The sequence below is a fragment of the Mauremys reevesii genome, linkage group 3, assembly GCF_016161935.1.
Source record: "Mauremys reevesii isolate NIE-2019 linkage group 3, ASM1616193v1, whole genome shotgun sequence".
In the NCBI taxonomy this organism is placed as follows: Eukaryota; Metazoa; Chordata; order Testudines; family Geoemydidae; genus Mauremys; species Mauremys reevesii.
Genome location: NC_052625.1, coordinates 79,777,787 through 79,796,386, shown reverse-complemented (window position 1 = coordinate 79,796,386; position 18,600 = coordinate 79,777,787). Strand labels below are relative to the sequence as shown.

The window sequence follows — 18,600 nt, the reverse complement described above, 5'->3', positions numbered from 1 at the left end:
CTAAACCTGACTTTGATCATCAAATTGAAGTTACATTTAATATTATAACTGCTCTGTTTGTTTGGCTCCTGTATGGTTATTACCTGGCAATAAATAACTTTAATGGTTAAGGTGGTTGCTTCTTTCTCTCTCTCTCTCTCCCTCCTCCCACCTCCCCGTGGGTGTTTTTTTGGCTTCCTCATTTGCTCTGCAGCAACGCTCCTCGTACCTAAGCTAAAGATCCCTGCAGCGCCCAAAAATCCTGTGGGGTTTGCTCATCCAGTGGGTTACTGCCAGAACAATTGTGATGTGAAAGTGGGGATAGGGATGTGCTGAGCCTGGGACATATGGGGGTGGCAGGTGGAAAGTGCTACTCGATCCAGCCTGCTCAGGCGGGCTCTGTTGTGGTGCGGTGCCCATGGCATGTGAGGGTGACAGCTCGGTGGTGCTGTTCGACCCAGCCTGCTGAGTCCAGGGACATATAAGGGGTCAGCTTGGGAGTGCTGATTAACCTGGTCCTCTCAGACACGCTCTGTTAATATGTGTGTGTGTGTGTGTGTGTTTTCATTCGGGGGCTGGAAGAACCCAGCCCAGGGGAACCCAGGTCCTGCAGGGTAGCTCCATTGGGAGGGACCTTGCAGACAGGAGAAGCAGAGCCCCGTATGAACACACAAGTGACACAAGCAGCACATTGATAGAATTCCAGAACCCCCCACCCTCAGAAGAGTAACGCTAATAAATGAGCATACCCCAAAGTAACGGGCAAAACTGGTAACATAGGAGAAGAAATGTCCTAACAGATGAAGATGAGCTAATCACAGAACTAAAAGTTAGTGGGTGCTTAGGTACAAGTGACGATGTACAACAGAAGAAAGTCCAGAGAAGTGACAGAGATCTATGTAGTGCTTTAATAGGGCCAATTTCACACAGCTAAAAACAATTCTGAGACACAGCGACTGAGAGGAAGGATATAATCAGAGAAATGTGAATGATAACTGAGAAGTGTTTAAGAACACCGTACTTGAACCCCCCAAAGCCACAATCCCACAATTGAGGAAGAAGATTGTGCTGGTTAACAAACCGACCTGGTTTAGAGGGGAAGTGAAGGCAGCTGTAAAACATTAAAAAAAAAATCTAGCAAGTGGAAGAAAGGGGAAGTTGATAGCAATGAATATAAATCAGAAGTTAGGAATTGTGGAAAATTGATAAGGGAAGCATAGTGGCATAAGAAGAAATCTATGCCCACCAGAGTTAAGGACAATAAGGAGTTTTTAAAATGTATTAGGAACAAAAAGAATCCTGACAATGGTGTTGGTCCATTACTAGATCAAAATGGTAGAATTATCAATCATAATGCAGAATAGCCTGAACTATTCCATAAATATTCCCATTCTGTATTTGGGGGGAAAACAGATGATATAGGGTACACCTAGACTACCCGCTGGATCGGCGTGTAGTGTTCGCTGTATCGGGGATCAATTTATCGCATCTCATCTGGATGTGATAAATTGATCCGCTAATCGACGCCCATACTCCACCTCGGCAGGAGGAGTAAGCGGCGTCGATAGGGGGAGCCGCGGCAGTCGACTCGCTGCTGTGAGGACGGGCAGGTAAGTCGAACTAAGATACTTTGACAAGTTACGTATCTTAGTTCGAACCGCCCCGTTAGTGTAGCCCAGGCCTCTGTCTCATGCTATGGGAATCATAACACTCTTTCCAGTCCTCTAGTGTCTCTGAGGAATGTTAAACAGAAACTACAAAAGTCAGACACTTTAAAATCAGCAGGTCCAGATATCTTGCATCCAAGAGTTTTAAAACAGCTGGCGGAGGACCTTGCTGGACTGTTAATGCTGCTTTAAGTCTTGGAGCACTGGGGAAGTTGTGGTGCTAATTTTAAACAGGGTAAGTGGGATGATGCAGGTAAGTATAGGCCTGTCAGCCTGACCTCAACCCTGGGCAAGATCATGGAGTGGCTGAGATGGGACTTGATTAACAAAGCACTAAAGGAGAGTAATAGAATTAATGCAAATCAACGTGGGCTTATGGAAAACAGATTCTGTCAAACCAACGGATGTTTTCTTTTGTACGCAGCGTTGTTGTAGCCATGTTGGTCATAGGGTATTAGAGAGACCAGGTGGGAGAGTTAATGTGAGAGAGACAAGCTTTCAAGCATCCACAGGTCTGGGAACAGGGTGACCAGACAGCAAATGTGAAAAATCGGGTCTGGGGTGGGGGTGGGGGGTAATAGGAGCCTATATAAGAAAAAGACCCCAAAAATAGGGCTGTCCCGATTTTCACGCTATCTGGGAAACTACCTCAGAGTGTCACTGCTAAATACAAGGTGGAACAGTTTGTTTAACACAATTAGTTACCAGATATTTCAAGGCACCATTCGAGGTGGAGAGGCCTGTTAACACTGGTTCAGTCACTGGAAGGTAGGGCGGGGGTATGGAGTGAGGGGGGGTTGTTAGTGGGTGACAGACTGTTGTAATAAGCCATAAATCCGGTGTCTTAAATTCACAACTTCGCGAGACACTAAAAATCACGGACTGAACAGAGACACTGAATTTATGGCTTATTACAACAATCTGTCACCCACCAGCCCCCTCAGCTGATTATTCCCCCTTTCCTCCCCGTGCCTGGAGAGGTGTTCACGAACCTCTTTACCTCGAACGGCCCCTTGCAATACATGTTAACTACATATACTAAAGGGTTCAGGCTTGTATTTAGCAGTGACACTTTGATAAGGTTTCCCAGACCCGAAGAAGAGCTCTGCGTCAGCTGGAAAGCTTGTCTCTCCCCAGCAGAAACTGGTGCAATAAAAGATATTCCCTCCCCCGCCTTGTCTCTCTAGCTTTTTTGATGAGGTTCCAAGTTTCATTGATAAAGGCAATACAGGTAACGTAATATCTGTAAACTCCTGCCACGCGTATCAATTGGCGCCACACGATATTATGGTTAAAACACTAGACCAGGGGTCGGCAACCTTTCAGAAGTGCTGGGCCGAGTCTTCATTTATTCACTCTGATTTAAGGGTTCGCGTGCCAGTCATACATTGTAACGTTTTAGAAGGTCTCTTTCTATAAGCCTATAATAGATAACTAAACTATTGTTGTATGTAAAGTAAATAAAGTTTTCAAAATGTTTAAGAAGCTTCATTTAAAATTAAATTAAAATGCAGAGCCCCCCGGACCGATGGCCAGGACCCGGGCAGCGTGAGGGGTCAGAGAAGAGCCGTGAGAATTGACTGAAGGATTAGAAAACCTGCCTTAGAGTGATAGACTCAAGGAGCTCGGTCTATGGAGCTTAAGAAAGAGACCGTTTGTGGGTGACTTGATCCCAGTCTGGAAATACCGCGGGGAACAAATATTTAATACTGGGCTTTTCTGTCTAGCAGAGGAAGGTCTAACAGAATCCAATGGCTGGAAGCTGAAGCTAGACAAATTCGGACTGGAAATAAGGTGTAAGTTTTTTTCACAGCCAGAGTAAATAACCAGTGGGACAATTAACCAAAGGTTGGGGTGGATTTTCCATCACTGACCATTTTTTGCATCACGACTGGCAGTTGTTCTGAAAGTTCTGCTCAAGGGGTTATTTGGGGGCAGGTCTCTGGCCTGTGTTATGCCAGGGGTCAGACTGGATTATTAGAATGGTGCATTCTCAAGTTAGACTCTATGAACCCCACCGATAACCGTACCCCCACTACAATCTTACCTTTGCCGGGCATCTGTCACTGGCCAACTGTTCTTGGCAAAATCAATTGCTAAGGATACTCGGAAGTGAAAATCACCCCATGTTAACTTTGGCCACTGTACTTTCATGTTTGGGACAATTTCAGGCAGAGCAGCATGAGAAGTTCGTGCTGAATTCAGCAGCATTTGTTTCCTCGAGTGGCTCATTGTGGGACCGGTCACATCTGTTCTGTAGACCTGGGGAGGGCAGAGGCAGGAGCTGGTGTCTATAAAAACCTGCCCAGGGAGTTCAGTCCCCAGCTGGTATTTGGTTGGAGCGATGGAAGCAGCTGGGTTTGGCCAAGATGGGACCAGGCAAGGCTGGATCATGGGGCATCTCTGCTCCCTGCTGGTCACTGCACTGCTGGTGACAAGCCTGGTGCAGGGTGAGTGTGGGGTGGAGTGGAGATGGGCGCCTGGACCCTGCCTCCCCGGGGGCAGGGAGAGAGAGATGGGCTTGCAGGGAAGAGAATTGGGCTAGTGAATAACAGGGGGATCCAACCCCTTCACCCTTCATAGATGCCCCTGCCTATCTAGCCCCTAGTTCTGCTTTCACTCCTCAGCCACCCCATTCAGAGCAATAGGGATTGTTAACTCTGGAACCTACAAATGGCAAGCTGAATAGTGACTCTGCAAAGATTTTTAACTGTTGCTAAGGGTAGCAGGGCTGTTTCAGGAGAGTGGGTGTAGCCTGAGATTTATGGGTGAAGCTACTGGCACTCATCCCCCCAGACACATCGTGTCAGACCCCAGCGATGGCACCACCAACATCCTAATATCTTCCTCTTCTCTTTCTTCACTCCCAGGGCAGACAGAACCAAGCACGTAAGACACACAGCAAAACACCAGCCTCCCCTCCCCTGGGCATGTGGAATGAGAATGAGGCTGGGAGCCCGGACTCCTGGGTCCTATCCCAGCTGTGCTTGGGGAGTGGGGTCTAGTGGGTTAGAGCTGGAGGGATAAGATGGGGTCATGGGGGTTAGGGACAGGCGGTTAAAGTTATCATAGGGTTGAAGTTATAATGAGGTCAGGACGTTATAGCATGAGGGTTATCATGGGGGTGAGGGTCTGAGTTGAAATGTGGGGTTTCTTTCTTTCTTTCTTTCTCACATAGTGGCAGAATGAAGACAGGATGAGTTAAAGTTCTACCAAGATGGTTCGTATTAGCAGGGTTCTGGAGTCCTAGGCTGGCAGGGAAAACAGGCCCAGAGGCAGTCTCAGCACATCAGGTGGCAGGCCCAAGGGGGTGTCTGTGACACAATCTGTCACACAAACCACACCTATTGGTGGAGTTTGCATCTGTATATTCACACAGGCCGGCTCCAGACCAACAGGACGCAATCTCAGAGGCAGCCAGCAGATGGCACCCAGCAGCATCAAATCACACACCTAGTTATAGCCTCAGGTCCCTGTGTTAGGCCTGACCTGGAACTGTGCAGCATCAGCTCAGAGATTTAAACCCCTTGAACCAAACCAGGGCAAACTGTGTGTGGACGGGGCTCAAAATTGTCAAACGTGCCCCACAGGCCTGAGCGTCAAAGGGATTTAGGCACTTAATGGTGCAGCTGTGCTCCTTACAGGGTATTCAAAGGAGCTGTGCAGATTAAGTGCCTAATTCCCATTGACTCTCTATCATACTTAGGTTCGAAAGTGCCAGCTTTTATAGGTGCCTAGGAGCTTTTCAAAATCCTGCTTGGCACCTTCCTGCACTCATAGGTGCCCAACTCCCTTTGACTATCTGGCCCCATGTGTCTGTATTATGATTTAGGCTCCAAAATCAGTTCAGGGCTGCAAGGCTGAGCAGAGCAACACCTAGAATACCTTTAAAATCTGGGTTGTTGCCTTTAGCATGTTTTAAACTGGTCAACTCCCCCTCCACCCACCCACACACCCTCTCTCTCCAATCTACTAGACACACCACTCCCCTCCCAAAGGTGGAGCTAGAACCCAGGAGTCCTGGCTCTGAGCCCCAACCCCCGCTCTAATACACTGGACCCCACTCCCCTCCCAGAGCAGGGAACTTCTTATAGATCCTTAATATGACAACGTGTAGTGTGACCGCCCCTCACGCCACCCGAGTCGCTCTGCCCTCGGGCCCGTCATTCCAGCGGGTATTTCCCGCCCATCGCCGCTGCAGGAGGTGGAGGTGCTCGCTGTAGGCTCCATGAGCTGCAACAGTCTCTTCTGTGAAGCATTAAAAGAGCCTGCGAGTTACAGCCCCGTCACAGAGGACATGATGTGGGCCGGGTCCATGCAAGGCTGTAAAGGCTTTGCTTGGGTGAGGTTCTCAGAAGGAGACCTGGAGACCCCCTCTCTGTGTGGGGTGCTGCAGGGACCCCCCCACCTCATTGCTCCTGGCCCATTGTCCCTGTTGACTTGGTGTTGGGTGTCAATGGGACCATAGGGGCCATCGGGGCCCCATGGCTCAGCTCCTCCCCCTCCCTTTCCCCCCAATCCTCCCACCCACTGGCGGCCCCACCAATCAGCTCCTCCCCCACCTTCCCAGCGCCTCCTGCCCACCACAGTCAGCTGCTCAGTGTCATGAAGAAGATGCAGGGGCGAGGGGAGGGTGGGAGCAGGGAGAGGCAAGGGAGGGGGCAGAGTGCAGTGGGAAGAGGAAGAGGTGGGGCAGGCATGGGGGGGTTTGGGGGAAGGGGCAGAGTGGGGATGGAGCCTGGGGTGGAAGGGGGGTCAAGCACCCCCCCCCCCAGCAACTCAGGAAGTTATCACCTCTGAGTGGGACCCACCAAACCGTGGTCCTGGATGGAGGGGCTGAGCTCTGAGTTCATTTCCCAGCGTTCAGACATGACACCTCTTAGCGTGAGGCTGCGCCATAGAGTATAAAGTCAGCAGGATCCATCAGCCCATCCAGTCTGACCTCCTGGATACCCCGGACCATAACTGGACCCGGTTACCCCTTCACTGAGCCCAGGGACTTGCGTCTGGGTAAAGCATCTCCCAGAAAGGCAGCCAGTGGGGATGTGAAGCCATCGAGAGATAGAGAACCCACCACTGCCCTTATGGAGCCCAGACCCCACCCAAAACCCTATTTCTGTCCCCGTCTCTAGGGTGACAGTGGGGGACCCCGGTGTGTGAAAAGCAGGGGCGGCTTTAGGCACCAGCAAAACAAGCTGGTGCCTAGGGCGGCAAAATCTAGGGGGCGTCCCCTGCGGCCGGGGGGGGTGGCAGGCTGGGCCGGCGGACTTGCCGCAGTCATGCCTGCGGGAGGTCCACCGGAGCCCCGGGAGGACCGGAACTGCCGCAGGCATGACTGCGGAGGGGGCGCTCGTCCCGCGGCTCGGCTGGACCTCCCGCAGGCATGACTGCGGCAGCTCAAGCGGAGCCGCCGGAGCCGCGAACCGTCCGCTGCCGTGGGAGGTCCAGCGGAGCCACGCGGGACCAGCGGTCCCTCTGCAGTCATGCCCGCGGGAGGTCCGCTGCTCCTGCGGCTCCGGGGCGCCTCCCGCGCATGACTGCTTGGGGCGGCCAAAAACGTAGAGCCGCCCCTGGTGAAAAGGATGGGACCTGGTATCGTGCTGGGATTGTGAGCTGGTCACTGAGGACATCATAAAATACTTTTGCTGGACGTTCGCAAGGTCTCCTTAATTTGTTTCTTAAGAGCCAGAACAATAACACATAAGAACCCAAAACTCAGAGGGAGAGAACGCAGGCTACTGCCTATCACAGAGAGGCACAACTCACTGGGGACCTGCTGACTGGCTGCTGCTATGCCCCGATTGTGTGCTGCCCTACCAAGCTCCCCAACATGCAAGCACGCCCAGGAACCCTGCCCAACATTTAAAGTCACAGTATTCAATTTTAACAACCACAAATGCACCAGAGCATCAACATTTCCTGTTTTACAAGGCCTCTCCTTTTTTGGAACCCTTGTTTCTAAACATGCCATGTGGGATTTGAATCAAATTTCAGTGACAAATTACCATGCGGGTGGAATCACCATTACTGTGTATTCTGGGTAGTTATGTTGTTGGCTTCTTTAGGAAATGTGTGAAAAGAGGAGCACTGGGAAAGCCTCCCCCCCCCCCACAAACACACACACATCACACATTTGTTGCCCACTGGTGCTGCCTGAGCAGTAGCCTTGTCCAAAGAAGTGTTGCCCTGGCAGCCTCAATTCAGTCCTCTTGCGCATTTGCAGGATGATGCAGACTTTAATGACATGATCCCATAGTATTTTTTTCCCACAGGACCCCTGCCTTATTCAGCGCACAGGGTTTTCTGCTCTGGGGCTGGGTATTGAAGGAGTCTGTTGCCTGTAGGATCCCTGCCTCATTTCTTGCAGAGTTAACGTTGCACAGGCAATGCTCATTCTGGTATTTCCTAACTTGAGAGTGCTTCACTTTGCAGCCTTTTAGTCCTCTGTGCATTTCCTAATGTTTAGAGCTTGCTTTACTGAGGAGAACAGTCTCCATAACAAAGGGCTTGGTTATTTTTTTGTGTGTGCGATGTCTCCATTATTTATCTGGTCAGTGTCACTAGTGTGCACTTTACAAGACAGAGAAAGTAAGGACACTCCCTGATACAAAGCCCCTATGATCTAAGGAAGACTGTCACATACAAAGAAAGCAGGAGATGTAAGAATTAGGACGTTCTTTCTTTCTTCTGATGAATAGTAATTTATTATGAATTACACTGGTCTGCAATTTTTGAGAAGTCGTCTGCTTCAGAGATAAAAAGTGGTATTTATTATGTATTTTGATGTGCTGAATTCAAATATGACAATTAAAACAACTGATTGGCTACTGTTTCTTAGATATATAAGTTTTTACATTTTATGTCTATGTATATTGTGTAGATAGTAGAGTATTAATCATAAATTGTAAACCTAGGTCTTTTCATGTGTTTATGGTTGCTTTACATGATAATATTTCACCTGTCCTGTTTATGTAACACTTTAAAAATCAGCAAAAGGGTTATCTAACTAAAATTTATTATGAAACAAAAGGCAAAAAACTATTATGTACATAGTTTAGTCCTATTCAGTGTCTACTCAGCGCTTCTTGGCTTGTCTCTTGTATTCATTAAATGGAGCATCTCTTGTCACTGTCCAGCAATAGTCTGCAAGCATTGATGGGCTCCATTTGCCCTGATAGCGTTTCTCCATTGTTGCAATGTCATGGTGAAATCTCTCGCCGTGCTCGTCGCTCACTGCTCCGCAGTTTGGTGGAAAAAAATCTAGATGAGAGTGCAAAAAATGTATCTTTAGTGACATGTTGCAACCAAGGCTTTTGTATGCCTTGAGGAGGTTTTCCACCAACAACCTGTAGTTGTCTGCCTTCTTGTTTCCAAGAAAATTTATTGCCACTAATTGGAAGGCTTTCCATGCCGTCTTTTCCTTGCCACGCAGTGCATGGTCAAATGCATCATCTCAAAGAAGTTCACGAATCTGAGGACCAACAAAGACACCTTCCTTTATCTTAGCTTCACTTAACCTTGGAAATTGTCCATGGAGGTACTTGAAAGCTGCTTGTGTTTTGTCAATGGCCTTGACAAAGTTCTTCATCAGACCCAGCTTGATGTGTAAGGGCGGTAACAAAATCTTCCTTGATTCAACAAGTGGTGGATGCTGAACACTTTTCCTCCCAGGCTCCAATGACTGTCAGAGTGGCCAATCTTTCTTGATGTAGTAGGAATCTCTTGCACGACTATCCCATTCGCAGAGAAAACAGCAGTACTTTGTGTATCCAGTCTGCAGACCAAGCAAGAGAGCAACAACCTTCAAAATGCCACAAAGATGCCACTGACGTTGGTCATAGTTTATGCACCTCAAAAGTTGTTTCACGTTGTCATAGGTTTCCTTCATATGGACTGCATGACCAACTGGAATTGATGGCAAAACATTGCCATTATGCAGTAAAACAGCTTTAAGACTCGTCTTCGATGAATCAATGAACAGTCTCCACTCATCTGGATCGTGAACGATGTTGAGGGCTGCCATCACACCATCGATGTTGTTGCAGGCTACAAGATCACCTTCCATGAAGAAGAATGGGACAAGATCCTTTTGACGGTCACGGAACATGGAAACCCTAACATCACCTGCCAGGAGATTCCACTGCTGTAGTCTGGAGCCCAACAGCTCTGGCTTACTCTTGGGTAGTTCCAAATCCCTGACAAGGTCATTCAGTTCACCTTGTGTTATGAGGTGTGGTTCAGAGGAGGAGGATGGGAGAAAATGTGGGTCCTGTGACATTGATGGTTCAGGACCAGAAGTTTCATCCTCTTCCTCTTCCTCATCTGACTCAAGTGAGAATGATTCTGGTGCATCAGGAACCGGCAGTCCTTCTCCGTGGGTACTGGGCGTATAGCTCATGGAATGTTTGGATAATGCACAGTCCACTTTTTCTTCTTTGACACACCTTTCCCAACTGGAGGCACCATGCAGAAGTAACAATTGCTGGTATGATCTGTTGGCTCTCTCCAAATCACTGGCACTGCAAAAAGCATAGATTTCCTTTTCCTGTTCAACCACTGGCAAAGATTTGTTGCACAAGTGTTGCAGCATATATGTGGGGCCCACCTCTTGTCCTGATCTCCAATTTTGCCGACAAAATAAAGGTGATAGGCTTTCTTAACCATAGTGGTTATACTGCGCTTTTGTGATGCAAAAGTCACTTCACCACAAACATAGCAGAAGTTATCTGCACTGTTCACACAAGTACGAGGCATCTCTGCTCACTTTGGCTAAACAGAAATGTGTCCCTTTGCAAAATCAAACACTGACAAATAAGAGAGCACAACACTGTATGATTTCTAGAGCTGATATAGGGCAATTTGTTCAGCAGAGTGATGTAAGCTTCGTTACGATTGCATCATCCATGACGTCTAGGAATAACATGATGCAATGCATATCATGTATGACGCAATACCAGCTTCAGATTGCATCATTCATTGTTTTGCCTAAAAAGCAAGTACTGTCCAAACCACATGCAGCTGATCTGAAGTGCCGCGCGGTGCTAGGTTTTGGGTAGCAAGCCCCCTCACAATGGCAAAGAGCCTTTTCAGAACTCTGATGCCATCTTCCCTTGATGCTCATCATCTCTGGTGGCCTTTAACCTTAGGCTCATCTCAAACTCTTTCCACCTCTGGATGCTCTCTGCTGATTGGCTGCCTTCTCGTGGCATGCCACATTTCTAGCCAGATTTGTCCAGTCCTTTGTTCCTGTAGAACTCAGTGTGGCTGGAACATTAGACTGGAAGAGTTTGCAACAAAAACAGTGTGCAGCATTCTGGGGTTTTGAGTACTGTGGCAGAGCTCTGCCCTTGCTCCCGTGGGTCCTGCGCTTCTAGGCGGTTTATGCTGCCTCAGTGGCTCACTGTGACCCTCCACGTAGCCCTTCTCTCTCCAGGGTCAGGGTTACAGTCTACTGAGCCCTTTTCATCATAGGCTGCAAGGAGGTTGGTGAGAGAACTCCCACAGTCTCTGTTCAGCCTCCTGTCCTGACAGGGACCTGACTTCCCCTCCCAGGAGCTGTTCCTGTAGTGGTGGGTTGGGGGGAACCCGGGCCTGCCCTCTACTCCGGTTTCCAGCCCAGGGACCCTAATGGTAGCAGTTGTTGGCAGCCGACCTTTCACTGCCAGAGTTGCTACATTTCCCTGGGACACTTCCCCACCGCTCTCCTGCTTCTCCCTTCTTCACCTTCTTTAGCTTAGGGCTCCCTTAACGATGGTTTGAGGGTGTCTTCAGTAACCAGCCCTTCAGCCGCACTTCCTCTCCTCTGGCTCCCTGACTCCCCTGCCTGACTGGAGTGAGCCCTTTGTATAGTATCAGCAGGGCCTTAATTAGAGTCAGGTGGTCACATTAGCTTAATGGCCTCACCTGACTCATTACAGGTTAATTAGAGACAGGTGTTCTCATTAGCCTGGAGCAGCCCCTGCTCTGGTCAGTCAGGGAACAGAAAACTGTTAATCCAGTGGCCAGTATATCTGCCTTCTGCTATTCCGCTTTACCAAACTGGCCTGGGTCTATCACAGTACATAAGCCATGGCCTCTCCGCTTTGTCACCATTGGGGATTTCACACCAGGAATGTGGTGGATGGAAACTTCTATTTTCATTGTCTTTGGGGAACATGAAGTTTTTCACTCGCTGTGGCCCAGGCAGTACGAGGAAGTCCCTCAGGCTACTGCTCAAGTGGGTCCACAGTCCTGGATCATCTAGATTTAAGGAACTGAACTCAGCAGCAGCTGTTTCTTGTGCCTCCACCACACTCTTCTCTGATCTACACTTTTCTTCAGGAATGTACATGGTTACATCCATCTGAGATGGAGATATGGATGCTGCAGTAGCTGTCAGGTCACCTGCACTCTGACTACCTGGAAGATCAGGCATCTCCTCACCACTCACATCCTCACTGGGGCCGGAAGGCTCACCGTGAACATTTGTGTCTCTGTATCTCAGGAGAGCTCCTTCCTGCTTAGACAGAAAAGCTTCCTTTGCTTTCTTGCTTTTTCTGAATGCTGCCCCAGAGGGGCGTTTTCTTCTTTCACTCATGACTGCTGTTCTGTGCCAGCTAGAGTGACAAATAAGCAGGCTGGTAGCGGGGTCTGAGCGAGGGAAGAGATCAGCGTCTTAAGGGCCTACTCGGCTCCTACAACTTCAGTTGACTGCCTGTTCTCCTCAAGCGGGTTCAGGGAAGCAGCAGGAAATAGGAAGCTCCCTGACAAGCTGGTGTTAGTCCAGACTCCTGGGGGTGCTCAAGAGGTACATTAGAGGCTCCTCCTCCTCTCTCTCCCTGCAGCTCCTGTTGCTTTCTGTTATTCCCTCTCCCCGTTTCTCCTGCCTGTCTGTTATGTCTCTTGTGCCCCCTTCCTCCAGCACAGGACTCCACAAGCTCTGTGCATCTACAGCAGAGAGAAAATATATGCACCAGCACCAGACAAAATTTTCTACGCTCTGGGTCCTAGTGGTGCCCTGCCAGAGTTTGGCACCTGCGGCAGCCGCCTCAGTTCGCCTCATGGTAAGGCCAGCCCTGTCCTGTGGGTACGGAGAACCTAACTCCCATTGAGGTCAGCCAGGGAGGCTGGATGTGCACATTGCAGGAAATAGACGGTCAGGGCAGCATAATCCACTGAAAAAACCGCGACTTGCTAATTGCAACCCAGGCTCTCCCTGTGTGGCTCTTCGTCCTGCCTCTGTTGGCTGGAGCATGAGCAGAGCTTTCTGAGACAGCTGCTGCGGCTGTGGCCAGCCAGCGAAGCGCGTTTCCCATCGTCTCTCTTCTGGCTGTGGATGTTTGACTGCAGCAGCCCCGCAGAGGTCCCGGCCTCGCTCTCTAATGTCCATTCTCCTCTTGCTTTCACGGCGATTCTTGGACCATTCAGTAGCCGCAGGAAAACATCTCAGCTGTGGACACAGGCACCAGCACCGATTCCCCAAGCCAGAGTCCCCTTTGCAATCCAGGGAACCAGCCTGGGTTGTCTGGAGCGCAGGGTGTGGCCCACGGTGACTGCAGACCCTGCCCCTGCTGCACAGCGACTCCTGGGACCCTCTAGCCCATCAGCACTCGGCTCTCCCGCGTTCTGCTGAGCGGCTGAGATCTGGGGGAACAGAAACCCTTTGTTAGAGATGGAAAATCTCCTCCCAGGAACACTCTGTCAATGGCTGCCAGAGGCCGTCCCTGTGAAACCCCAAATGTGCAGCCCCTTGGATTCCCACAGGGGAGATCTCAGCTCATTCACTTGTCACCCGTGGCTGCAGTCTCTGACAGGGGGAATATAGAGGGTATTTTTTTGCCAATGGTCCCTTCTGCAACACCCATAATGGGAGGAGGTTTGGCCTTGTGATGTGAGGCCTGGGTCTGAGAATCAGGGCTCCTGGGTTCTGGGGCTCTGGAATGGGGTGTGGTCTAGTGGGTGGAGCTGGATTTGTTGACAGTGAATGAGAGGGGCTTGTGCTGAAGGACCCTGGGTCAATCCCCACCAATTCCTGTGATGTCTACATGTGGCCATGATTTTACTTACCTCTCAATGTAGGTTATTTAGCCCATTCCTGGACACGTGTGTTACATCTGCTGCTGGCCACCCCTGAGATGTAGGTCCTTCATCCACACAAGGACATGGCACATCAAGGTCAATCCAGCAGCTCCCATCCGGTCTTCACCTCCGCAATGGAGGGCGAGCTCTAACCTGACCAGAGAAAGACAGGGTGGTGTCCTTCAGGGGAATCTGCTGGAGCTCCTGCATCCCCTGCTCCACCTCACACCCCAACACGCTAAGGGTTTTCCAAAGATACCACTAATGTTGGATAAATAAAGCAGCTGAGATGAGGTCAGTGTGGGTGGATTTACTGAGCAGACTGGTTCTAATGGAAGAACAGATTTCTCCCCTGCTCTGGGGAGATTCCCATAGGAAAAGTCTCGGATGGTTGGGGTGGGGGCAATGCAAACCCTCAGCCCCTTGAATGGCAGGAAATCAGGACTCAGGGAGTTAAGGGGTGTCTCTCTCCAGCTGGAGGGAGCAGATCTGGAGAGCAGGAAGAGCACTAGTGGCATTGTAGGAAAGCCAGTGACTTCTACCTGTGAAGGTGGCTGAAGCTTCTGGCAGACACTAGAGTCCCGGATCCTTACACCTCCTTTGGGGATCCTTTCCCTAGGAATAAAATAAGGACACCACACAGAGAATGACATTTGAATCCCAGGGAAAAGGGATGATCTCAGCCAGGCTACGTACCAGGAACCCGATTTTTGCCCCAAGAGCCACAATTACCCAGAGGAGGTTTTCTTCCCCATTTGCTTTCAGGTTATTTACTCACAGTATTCATTTGTCTGCTTTGCCGGGTCTCCACTCTCTGCAGCTGTTCATTGGTTTTAGTAACAGTCTTTCACTTTTTGCTTCTGTTTCCTCTTCTTACAGGGTAGCATCTGCTTAGCACTTTTTTAAAAAATAAAACAATTCAAAACAAAATCCTGATCCTACATGGAAGAGGAAGGTTCCTGAGAATTTGGCTGCAGAACTTTAGTGTCTGCATATTTCAGTCCCTATTATTTATTCAGGTGCAGGTCTGATGCCATCTGCACCCCGAAGAATGCGCATATGATGCACGGGGGGCCCTTAGAATACCTGTTAAAAGAGAAGAAGAGAGTAGATTAAAAGGTGGGGAAATCAACCAATGCATCAGCCCTTCTCTGCATCATTGAAGCACCAGGCATGGGAGCGAAACAGGTTACAAATCCCCATGGTTCTTTCCCACTAGACAGACATCCAGAAAGAAAAAGGCCTTCAGCCAATTATTTCCTTACACTCGGAAGGGGTGAAATTCAGCCCTGTGCAGACAGCCAGGGCAAGGTCTGTGCATCACAGCGGGATTAAGTGGCACTTCACTGCCCAGGTGCTCGGAGACTTCGGTGGCACAGGTGTCCTCTTGGACTGGAACAGCCAGCTGGAATCCTGTGAGGTACAGAGCAGAGAGAGGTTTGGGCCACAACGTTCACCTCAGAGGCTGAGCTTCTGCAGACTTTTGGGATGTTCCCATCTGAGGAGGAGGATTTTGGCCAGCCCCAGCTCAGAGCTTTCAGTCACTTCAACCACTGATTCTCTGGCACAGTTGATCTAAAGCAGCTGAACTTTTCAGGCCTTGCCCCATCTCCGACCCCCCTCCCACCTCGCATTGCCCTCTAACAGCCCTCTCCCTTCTCTCGATCCCTGCCAAGCCCAAATACAGAGCCTAGCCCACGCTCCTCCTCTCAGACCCTCTCCTCACACGACCCTCCCCTACCTTTGAGAGGCTGATCCCAGTGCCCTTTACACAGCTCCTGGAGAAATCATGGCTCCTCAGGACAACCTGGCAGTGGGTGGTTCCAACCTCTGTGTGGGGTGCGTGGTTTTCCGTCTAAGCTTCACTGAGAGCCAGCATGTCTCGATTTCACAGGATGAGTGAAGTCTAGGAAGCGCTGCACTTCTTGAGGACTTCCAACTTCACCCCATTTATCAATGGCTTCCACCTTATTTGGATCAATCATAACATCTTCTGGGGAGAGGATGTACCCCCAAAACTCTGTGGAGAGTTGGCTGGAGGTTCCGCTTTTCCAATTCTGCCTTGAGACCATGCAGCCAAAACCTCTCCAGGTTTGGATGTGCTGCGCGTGCTGCTCTGGGTTCTCCAGAAAGAGACGTATGTCACCCCAATAGATGACACTGTCCCCAAATACATCACTGATTAAGTGTTTCAAGGTCAGGGGACCGTTAGTTAGCTCAAATAGCATATCAGACCGTTAAAATGTCCATCATGTGTTTTGAAATCTGTCTTCCATTTGTCCCTTGCACAAACAAGCCTTAGATTGGAAATTTGTCCCTTTACCCAGCTCCTGGAGAAATCATGGCTCCTCAGGACCCCCTGGGAATGGGTGGTTCCAACCTCTGTGTGGGGTGCGTGGTTTTCCATCTAAGCTTCACTGAGAGCCAGCATGTCTCGATTTCACAGGATGAGTGAAGTCTAGGAAGCGCTGCACTTCTTGAGGACTTCCAACTTCGCCCCATTTATCAATGGCTTCCACCTTATTTGGATCAATCATAACATCTTCTGGGAGAGGATGTACCCCAAAACTCTGTGGAGAGTTGGCTGGAGGTTCCGCTTTTCCAATTCTGCGTTGAAACCATGCAGCCGAAACCTCGCCAGGTTCGGATGTGCTGCGCGTGCTGCTCTGGGTTCTCCAAAAAGAGACGTATGTCACCCCAATAGATGACACTGTCCCCAAATACATCACTGATTAAGTGTTTCAAGGTCAGGGGACCGTTAGTTAGCTCAAATAGCATATCAGACCGTTAAAATGTCCATCGTGTGTTTTGAAATCTGTCTTCCATTTGTCCCTTGCCCAAACAGGCCTTAGATTGGAAATTTGTCCCTTTACCCAGCTCCTGGAGAAATCATGGCTCCTCAGGACAACCTCGGAGTGGGTGGTTCCAACTTCTGTGTGGGGTGCGTGGTTTTCCATCTAAGCTTCACTGAGAGCCAGCATGTCTCGATTTCACAGGATGAGTGAAGTCTAGGAGCGCTGCACTTCTTGAGGACTTCCAACTTCGCCCCATTTATCAATGGCTTCCACCTTATTTGGATCAATCATAACATCTTCTGGGAGAGGATGTATCCCCAAAACTCTGTGGAGAGTTGGCTGGAGGTTCCGCTTTTCCAATTCTGCGTTGAAACCATGCAGCGAAACCTGTCCAGGTTCAGATGTGCTCGCGTGCTGCTCTGGTTTCTCCAAAAAGAGACGTATGTCACCCCAATAGATGACACTGTCCCCAAATACATGACTGATTAAGTGTTTCAAGGTCAGGGGACCGTTAGTTAGCTGAAAGAGCATATCAGACCGTTAAAATGTCCATCGTGTGTTTTGAAATCTGTCTTCCACTTGTCCCTTGCCCAAATGAGCCTTAGATTGGAAATTTGTCCCTTTACCCAGCTCCTGGAGAAACCATGGCTCCTCAGGACAACCTGGGAGTGGGTGGTTCCAACCTCTGCGTGAGGTGCGTGGTTTTCCATCTAAGCTTCACTGAGAGCCAGCATGTCTCAATTTCACAGGATGAGTGAAGTCTAGGAAGCGCTGCACTTCTTGAGGACTTCCAACTTCGCCCCATTTATCAATGGCTTCCACCTTATTTGGATCAATCATAACATCTTCTGGGAGAGGATGTACCCCAAAACTCTGTGGAGAGTTGGCTGGAGGTTCCGCTTTTCCAATTCTGCGTTGAAAGCATGCAGCGAAACCTCTCCAGGTTCGGATGTGCTGCGCGTGCTGCTCTGGGTTCTCCAAAAGAGACGTATGTCACCCCAATAGATGACACTGTCCCCACATACCTCACGGATGAAGTGTTCCAAGGTCAGGGGACCGTTAGTTACCTCAAATAGCATATCAGACCGTTAAAATGTCCATCGTGTGTTTTGAAATCTGTTTTCCATTTGTCCCTTGCCCAAACAGGCCTTAGATTGGAAATTTGTCCCTTTACCCAGCTCCTGGAGAAATCATGGCTCCTCAGGACCCCCTGGGAATGGGTGGTTCCAACCTCTGTGTGGGGTGCGTGGTTTTCCATCTAAGCTTCACTGAGAGCCAGCATGTCTCGATTTCACAGGATGAGTGAAGTCTAGGAAGCGCTGCACTTCTTGAGGACTTCCAACTTCGCCCCATTTATCAATGGCTTCCACCTTATTTGGATCAATCATAACATCTTCTGGGGAGAGGATGTACCCCCAAAACTCTGTGGAGAGTTGGCTGGAGGTTCCGCTTTTCCAATTCTGCGTTGAAACCATGCAGCCGAAACCTCTCCAGGTTCGGATGTGCTGCGCGTGCTGCTCTGGGTTCTCCAAAAAGAGACGTATGTCACCCCAATAGATGACACTGTCCCCAAATACATCACTGATGAAGTGTTCCAAGGTCAGGGGACCGTTAGTTAGCTCAAATAGCATATCAGACCGTTAAAATGTCCATCGTGTGTTTTGAAATCTGTCTTCCATTTGTCCCTTGCCCAAACGAGCCTTAGATTGGAAATTTGTCCCTTTACCCAGCTCCTGGAGAAATCATGGCTCCTCAGGATAGCCTGGGAGTGGGTGGTTCCAACCTCTGTGTGGGGTGCGTGGTTTTCCATCTAAGCTTCACTGAGAGCCAGCATGTCTCGATTTCACAGGATGAGTGAAGTCTAGGAAGCGCTGCACTTCTTGAGGACTTCCAACTTCGCCCCATTTATCAATGGCTTCCACCTTATTTGGATCAATCATAACATCTTCTGGGGAGAGGATGTACCCCCAAAACTCTGTGGAGAGTTGGCTGGACGTTCCGCTTTTCCAATTCTGCGTTGAAACCATGCAGCCGAAACCTCTCCAGGTTCGGTTGTGCTACGCGTGCTGCTCTGGGTTCTCCAAAAAGAGACGTATGTCACC

General features: G+C 49.6%; 1 long non-coding RNA gene across 1 annotated transcript; it reads right to left on the bottom strand.

Annotated features, from left to right (window-relative positions):
• Window positions 1-14,745: 14,745 nt before the first annotated feature.
• On the bottom strand, window positions 14,746-15,509 carry LOC120400466. The gene is made up of 3 exons (XR_005595826.1): window positions 15,445-15,509; window positions 14,969-15,116; window positions 14,746-14,789 (listed from the first exon to the last, which is right to left on the bottom strand). It is a non-coding gene; the product is annotated as an uncharacterized LOC120400466 (long non-coding RNA).
• Between the last annotated feature and the right edge of the window lie 3,091 nt (window positions 15,510-18,600).